Below are 8,766 nucleotides of genomic sequence, written 5' to 3'. Positions count from 1 at the left end.
AGGATATAAATTATCCTGATAATTTATCGTGGATTAGTCGTGATTTCTAATCTCAGATGGGTGTTTGATATCATTGGTAATTAATCCCAAAAAGTATTTGGTATCCATTGAAATAGGTTGGATTAACATATCAAATACCTAAATTAGTAGCCTATGGAGGGAGTGGAATAATTAGTGTGGGTTAATCCCATGGGGGAGGTGGGATAATTAGTGTGGGTTAATCCCACAAAATAAGCTAGGGTCTTGGGATAAACCTGGAGTTGACCATATTAGTAACACATAATATCAAACACTACATAAATCCATATTAATTTAATTTATCCTGCTTTTAAACCCATATCAAACAGGCCCTAAGGCTATATTTATTCATAACCAAACACTACCAGTCATCACTAGAGGACAAAAAAGTTAAACCAAAAAAATAATAAAATAATGAGAAACTTAGTAACCAGTTGTGGAAGAAGTATGCGGACCAACCTTTATGCACCTTTTTTCAATCAAATCCAATAATGCCATTTGGCATTTTATAATTAAAAAATATGACAACAAATTATAGGAAAAGAAAAAGTATTTAGGTTGTAGTGGGTTATTGATAAACTATAAAAGTTGCAAATTGTCTCACTTACATTTTAAACATGTTTTATGCCATATGGGATCCTCTATCTCGCAATTTAGTGTGTACCATTGTGACCCACTCTAGACATTTTGAGGGCCTTGAGCGAGGAAAAAAAATGGTCCTCCTAGAAAATGGATCTTCTAGCATATATTTTGAGAAGCAAAATCATTAATAACTTCTTCAAGATCAAATTTTTCTAATACCTCATGTTCAATGCATAAAACGCTAATTCATTTAACATTTCTTGAGACATACGTAAATATAATTTTATCAATTTTACTTTAAAAAACTTCTTTCTGCTATAGTAACCAATATAGTCAACAATATATTATATGCAATAGAAACATTAGGGAAGCAATATGAAACATTTAATAAGGTTAATATTAATGAGCTTATATTTTTATTTTGGGCCCCCTTAAATTTAGGGTCCCCAGGCCCTATGGAAGGGTCAGCCACTCTTAATTTATTACTCATTCCGCCCCATTACAAATGTCTAATTACTTTTGGGTATATATATTATAAAATGTGTAATTAGTTGTAATTAATTAGTAGATAAAGTGAGTTGACTGAAAGAGAAAAATAAATTGAAATTTGTAAAAGTATGTATAGAGAGAGACAAAGAGTAGGTGGTGGGTGACTCTAACGCGTAAAGTCAGCTCTGTCGAGTTTAGCTCTGCTCTGACAAGTTTGTTCTGCTCTGGAGATTTCAGCTCTGATAGTGAAGTTCAGCTCTGGAGATGGTCAGCTCTGACTATGGAAGTCAGCTCTGCTCTGATGCAGACCTATCCGCACAGCTCTGCTATGGCGCAGCTTCTCTGCTCTGTTCTGGCGCGGACTTAGCTCTGAACACCATTTTGTGCCTAAGTACGCAATTCTGACCCAAAATCTCCAACATCACACTCTTCCATCTATAAAATCAAAATCTCCTGCAAAGCATAAAACAAACCCATAAACGCACCAATTTCTAGAATATTTAACTTAAAATACGCACATACAAACCCCCAAAATACGAACAATTAGGCCTTAATCAACCCCCCCACACTTAGCCTTTTGCTTGTCCTCAAGCAAAATCAGTATGAATCTTAGGAAGAGAGCGTTTCAACGATGCTTATTTCCATCCAAACATTCAACAAGTCAATTCAAAATTTTACAATCAACACACATCTCTCGATCATGCAAGTAACTTAAAGTTTAAGAAGCAACAAAACAGTAATGCAAGTAATCCGATCAGACTCAATTCTCCGCTAGAAGTGAATTCCCTAATGTGATTGCCTTTATAATCAATATCTCTATTTTTCACACTTTGTGTGCTTAATCACTTAGATTTTCGACAATTGAGCCATAATTCATGAAATAAAAACCATTTGGATGTAATCCAAAGTCTTTTCACGTGGTTTCCCATGCTCATAGTTAAACCAGAGGAGCAGAGACTCAGAGCTGTCATTTTCAGAGCTGGCCAGATGTTTCAGAGCTGGCAATTCGTCCAGCATTTTTCACATTTCACAGATAAAGGATACGATCGTTGGCAATCACAATGACAACACTCCTTCTAGCATCTACCGGACAAATCACGTTTTACTTACTTACAATCGTGTTGCAACAAAACTCATAATTCTTTGCACAAACAAAAAACATATATCAAAAGTAAAACAAGAATAACCACCATTCAAACACAAACCCGAAAATCACATCGAAAACTATCTTCTCTTCCACAAATTCATAACAAAATCGCAAGTATCCAAGAATAAGCTAAGAATAAAGGGTCCAATCGCCCAAACGAAAGCATAAGCAAAATAAGACACCCCCCACACTTAATGAATGCCATGTCCTCAGGGCAAAAGATATAAAGAGTTAGAAAAACTTCCCTGATCATAGGCGATGAAAGACCGAAGCGTTTGTGAGAGACGGCAAAAAGTAGGGTTTTCTGCAGAGTGGAAATGTCAGCGCTGGCAGCAGCGTCAGAGCTGGCGGAAGTGTCAGAGCTAGAAGCTCTCTTCAGCGCTGGCATTTCAGAGTGGAATATCAGCGCCAGAGTGTAAAATCAGCGCAGGAAAAGGGCTCTTTTGCCTAACAAAAACAAGAACACTCCAAACCAAAGGCATCAAAACAAGAAACACAAAAACAGAAAGCAAAGAACAAACAGAACGGAGAGAAACGAAAAGCAAACAAAGAAAAACATCATGGGTTGCCTTCCATGCAGCACTAGTTTTAAAGTCGCCAGCCCGACTTAGCAAGTGTTATCCGAAATTAAACTCAAGCTTGATCCATTCCATTATTTGGACCATTTCGTCTTCATCATCCACCACATCTACTGCTCCAAAAGATAAGATTGATGGAATCATGCTCGTCCCTTTTAGACATGTGGAGTTTACCTCTTTTGCATCATAGCTAAATCCCTGTGTAAAATTATTGGAAAAGAATGTGTCAGAGGCAACAATATAATAGAATTGAACAACCTTAGAATTAGAGGGTGTAGAAATTTTGTTTTGCTTGGCATCGCTTAGTGTCTTGCAAAGGCCAATTCAGGCTCTTCCAACATCTCGGTGGAATCTCCTTCTAAATTTGCCAAACATTTTAACTCTATCACATCCTCATCCAACAAATCGATTAGTTCATCGCCATCTGACAACGACACATGAACCTCATCTTTCTCCATCTCTCCTTCTTTCTACTGCATCTACTGCTCTGCCTTCTCTTCCTGGCAGGGGGTCGTCAGAGCTGGGCTGGGCAGAGCTGGACTTGGCAGAGCAGGACTAGGCAGCGCTGGACTAAGCAGCTTTGAACTTGGCAGAGCTGGACTGGGCAGCGCTGGACTTTGCAGAAGTCCCTCCTCGGTCTTGGTCTCAGCAATTGGCTCTTCAACAGTGAACTCCTTGTTGCCATATACCTCCATGTCTAGATCTTCTCCCTTGCACTGGCGTATCATTTCGCTTACCCAACTAACAACTTGAAGGACGTGAGTCTCAAAACATTTCACTGTTGCGTCAACAAACTCAACATCATGTTGTGTCGATTGAATGACTGACATGATCGCGTGTATGAAGGCTTGAATGGTGCTCTCAGGATCAAAATCACGCAAATGTATTTGGGAGTTATGCCCAACCTTAAAAAGTTTGGGCAATTTCGCCAACGTTTGTACGACTTCATGGCGTTGGATCTGTGTGACTCCATACTTGGGAATTGCTTCCACCAAAAGGTTCATGTAATCCCAAATATCAAGATATTCTGCCATAGAATTCCTATATTGAGCTTAGGGCATGGCCACACGGGATGTATCTCTCGAACAGTCCTCCCTGTTCTAAGGTCTGCTCTGCACGGTCAGAGTCAGAGTCAGAGCTCGCTCCAGAGCCAGAGTCAGAGTAGAACTCGTCTACTCTGTCACGCTCCTTTCCTTCAGAACCAGAGTTGGAACCCTCATTTCCTTCTGCAAACACTTCTTTGATGCAATACTTAACACACAGATTAAACGCACCGGAGGGAGTCAGTAACCAAAAACAAGAAAAAGGAAAATAAAGCAAGATAAAACGGAAAGAAAAGTGACACAACTAAAAAGCCTAAAACCTTCCCCGGCAATGGCGCCAAAATTTTGACTCTGACGCGTAAAGTCAGCTCTATCGAGTTTAGCTCTGCTCTGACAAGTTTGTTCTGCTCTGGAGATTTCAGCTCTGATAGTGAAGTTCAGCTCTGGAGATGGTCAGCTCTGACTATGGAAGTCAGCTCTGCTCTGATGTAGACATATCCGCGCAACTCTGCTCTGGCGCAGCTTCTCTGCTCTGCTCTGATGCAGACATATCCGCGCAGCTCTGCTCTGGCGCAGCTTCTCTGCTCTGCTCTAGCGCAGACTTAGCTCTTAACACCATTTTGCGCCTAAGTACGCAATTCTGACCCAAAATCTCCAACATCGCACTCTTCCATCTATAAAATCAAAATCTCCTGCAAAGCATAAAACAAACTCATAAACGCACCAATTTCCAGAATATTTAACTTAAAATACGCACATGCAAACCCTCAAAATACGAACAATTAGGCCTTAATCAGTGGGCCCATTAATTTTTAATTAATTTTTCTTCAATGTTAATTTATTATGTTTTCATATAATAAAAAGATAATTATCAAGGGTTCACTAATCCAACTAGGATTTATAATTATTTTTTATATTTATTTTAATTAATAATGAATTATTTTGGTTAATTAATTCAAGTTAGGATATATCACTTTTTTAAATTTTAATTTTTAGTGATAAATATTAATTAGAGTTCATTATTTAATATTCTCTCTGTCCCACTTCCTTTGGCCTACTTTTTTTTTTGGGCCGTCCCATCCGACTTGGCTTATTTTCTTTTTGAGTAATAAATTTTCACTATAATAGATATAGATATGAGGTCCACATCTTACAATATAATTTTACTTTTTTTAATAATAGTATAAAAAAAAACTAGGTCAACTAAGGTGGGAGAGAATAATATTTTTATTTTTATAATAAATAATTATAAATAGAGAAATTAAGAGTGAGGGACGATGATACACACTAAATTGTGTGACAAAAAATCTCATCCGATTTTACGTAGAATTGACTTACAACATTTGTGCCTTTTCGTCATTCGAAGGGGCATTGTCAAATCTAAAGTACTTTTAACTATCTTATTTATTTAAGTCAAACAAGTATGAGTTTAAAATTTTTGTAGGCCACTAAGTTAGGGCATTTTGCAAAATTAGGTCACATTTTTTTGGGCTTGTAAATTTGGACTATTTATTATTAATTTCGACGTAAATGAGCCACATTTGGGCCCGATCGGGCTATTTTGCACGTGAAACGTGCGTGACTTCACAGTTGCAGCTTGAACGCTGATGTAGAATTTTATTTCATTTTTTTATTTGACATATCTATACGCATATATAAAAATAAATCATAAAATAATACACAATTAAAAGACACAAATAAAAAAATCCACATCAGCATTCGGGCTCTAGTTGTGAAGTCATGCACGTCTCAGATGCAAAATAGCCCGATCATGCCCAGAGCCAAAATTAATAATAAATTGTCCAAATTTGCAATCCCGAAAAAATATGGCCTAATTTTGCAACGTACGCTAAGTTAGTGGCCTACAAAAATTATAAACTCAACAAGTATTCTCAAATTTATTTTTTTGAATTGGTCGACTTAGATTTACAATATCCTTCACAAATTTAAAAATCTAATTGAGATTTTTTATTTTAAAAAATATCTTAAAGGTTACTTTGCCGACAACCTTTATCCTTCTCAGATTGGAGCGTCACCTTCATGTAAAGAAGTTAAAATGTTAAAAACATGCCCTTACTTTTGCTTAACAAGTTGCGCTAGATGGACAAAGCTAGAAACAAGAACTTTTCTCCCCATTTAAGAAGATGTTAAGTTGTTGTATATATATGCCTAATGTACTAATTAATAGAAATATATAGGAAATCGTGTTACATCACTACAAAAAAAATGCCGATTTAGCGGCAAAAATTACCTGCGGCAGCGCCGCCGCCAGTGATTACCGGCGGCTCACCGACGGCGGAGCGGACGACCCGTGTTTGTCAAAATAGCAGCGGCATTACCGACGGCACCACTGCCGCCGGTGATTACCGGCGGCGGCGCCGCCGGTAACAATAATATGAATTAATTTATATACGTAAATAGGTTACCGGCGGCGTATGGCCACCGCTAATCACCGGCGGCGGATGCCGCCGCCGGTGAGGTCCGGCAATAGAAACACCGTCGTCCGGCCACAGTTACCGGCAGCGTTACTGCCGCCGCTAATCACCCGCGGTGTTTGCCGCCGGTAATCTGCTAAAAAAAATTCTTTCTTTTTTTTTCCTTCTGTTCATTTTGTTTTTGTTATTTTTTAGTCAATAAAAATATCATATCTCGATATAAAATTTAAGCATTTCCTAATATCAAAATAAATTGTTAATTGTTATTGAATAATAAAAATATAAATATAATTTTAAGGACGTAAATGTTATTTGACAATATTTAAGAATTCAAGATTCTTAGTAAGAATCTTATAATTATAACTTAAGAATGTTAATTTGATTAGTGATTCACTCATCAATCATCGCTAATCCAAGATTATTACTAAGAATTCAAGATTCTTAGTAAGAATCTTATAATTATAACTTAAGAATGTTAATTTGATTAGTGATTCACTCATCAATCATCGCTAATCCAAGATTATTACTAAGAATTCAAGATTCTTAGTAAGAATCTTATAATTATAACTTAAGAATGTTAATTTGATTAGTGATTCACTCATCAATCATCACTAATCCAAGATTATTACTAAGAATTCAATATTCTTAGTAAGAATCTTATAATTATAACTTAAGAATGTTAATTTGATTAGTGATTCACTCATCAATCATCACTAATCCAAGATTATTACTAAGAATTCAAGATTCTTAGTAAGAATCTTATAATTATAACTTAAGAATGTTAATTTGATTAGTGATTCACTCATCAATCATCACTAATCCAAGATTATTACTAAGAATTCAAGATTCTTAGTAAGAAACTTATAATTATAACTTAAGAATGTTAATTTGATATTAGTGATTCACTCATCAATCATCGCTAATCCAAGATTATTACAAAGAATTCAAGATTCTTAGTAAGAATCTTATAATTATAACTTAAGAATGTTAATTTGATTAGTGATTCACTCATCAATCATCGCTAATCCAAGATTATTGCTAAGAATTCAAGATTCTTAGTAAGAATCTTATAATTATAACTTAAGAATGTTAATTTGATTAGTGATTCACTCATCAATCATCACTAATCCAAGATTATTACTAAGAATTCAAGATTCTTAGTAAGAAACTTATAATTATAACTTAAGAATGTTAATTTGATATTAGTGATTCACTCATCAATCATCGCTAATCCAAGATTATTACAAAGAATTCAAGATTCTTAGTAAGAATCTTATAATTATAACTTAAGAATGTTAATTTGATTAGTGATTCACTCATCAATCATCGCTAATCCAAGATTATTACTAAGAATTCAAGATTCTTAGTAAGAATCTTATAATTATAACTTAAGAATGTTAATTTGATTAGTGATTCACTCATCAATCATCACTAATCCAAGATTATTACTAAGAATTCAAGATTCTTAGTAAGAAACTTATAATTATAACTTAAGAATGTTAATTTGATATTAGTGATTCACTCATCAATCATCGCTAATCCAAGATTATTACAAAGAATTCAAGATTCTTAGTAAGAATCTTATAATTATAACTTAAGAATGTTAATTTGATTAGTGATTCACTCATCAATCATCGCTAATCCAAGATTATTGCTAAGAATTCAAGATTCTTAGTAAGAATCTTATAATTATAACTTAAGAATGTTAATTTGATTAGTGATTCACTCATCAATCATCACTAATCCAAGATTATTACTAAGAATTCAAGATTCTTAGTAAGAAACTTATAATTATAACTTAAGAATGTTAATTTGATATTAGTGATTCACTCATCAATCATCGCTAATCCAAGATTATTACAAAGAATTCAAGATTCTTAGTAAGAATCTTATAATTATAACTTAAGAATGTTAATTTGATTAGTGATTCACTCATCAATCATCGCTAATCCAAGATTATTACTAAGAATTCAAGATTCTTAGTAAGAATCTTATAATTTTAACTTAAGAATGTTAATTTGATTAGTGATTCACTCATCAATCATCACTAATCCAAGATTATTACTAAGAATTCAAGATTCTTAGTAAGAATCTTATAATTATAACTTAAGAATGTTAATTTGATTAGGGATTCACTCATCAATCATCGCTAATCCAAGATTATTACTAAGAATTCAAGATTCTTAGTAAGAATATTATAATTATAACTTAAGAATGTTAATTTGATTAGTGATTCACTCATCAATCATCGCTAATCCAAGATTATTACTAAGAATTCAAGATTATTAATAAGAATTCAAGATTGTTACTAGATTGATATAAAAAATAAAAATAAATTAAATTAAAATAATAAATAAATATTTTTCCGACATAAAAATAAGGACGGAAACGAGCCAAATCTGTAATTAACAACATTTTTTGGATATCATCTCGACATATTCTAAGGTTATGAATATATATGATATTGTATATTG

Source organism: Salvia miltiorrhiza, chromosome 1 (genome assembly GCF_028751815.1).
Source record: "Salvia miltiorrhiza cultivar Shanhuang (shh) chromosome 1, IMPLAD_Smil_shh, whole genome shotgun sequence".
NCBI lineage: Eukaryota > Viridiplantae > Streptophyta > Magnoliopsida > Lamiales > Lamiaceae > Salvia > Salvia miltiorrhiza.
This window is presented reverse-complemented; position numbering follows the sequence as displayed.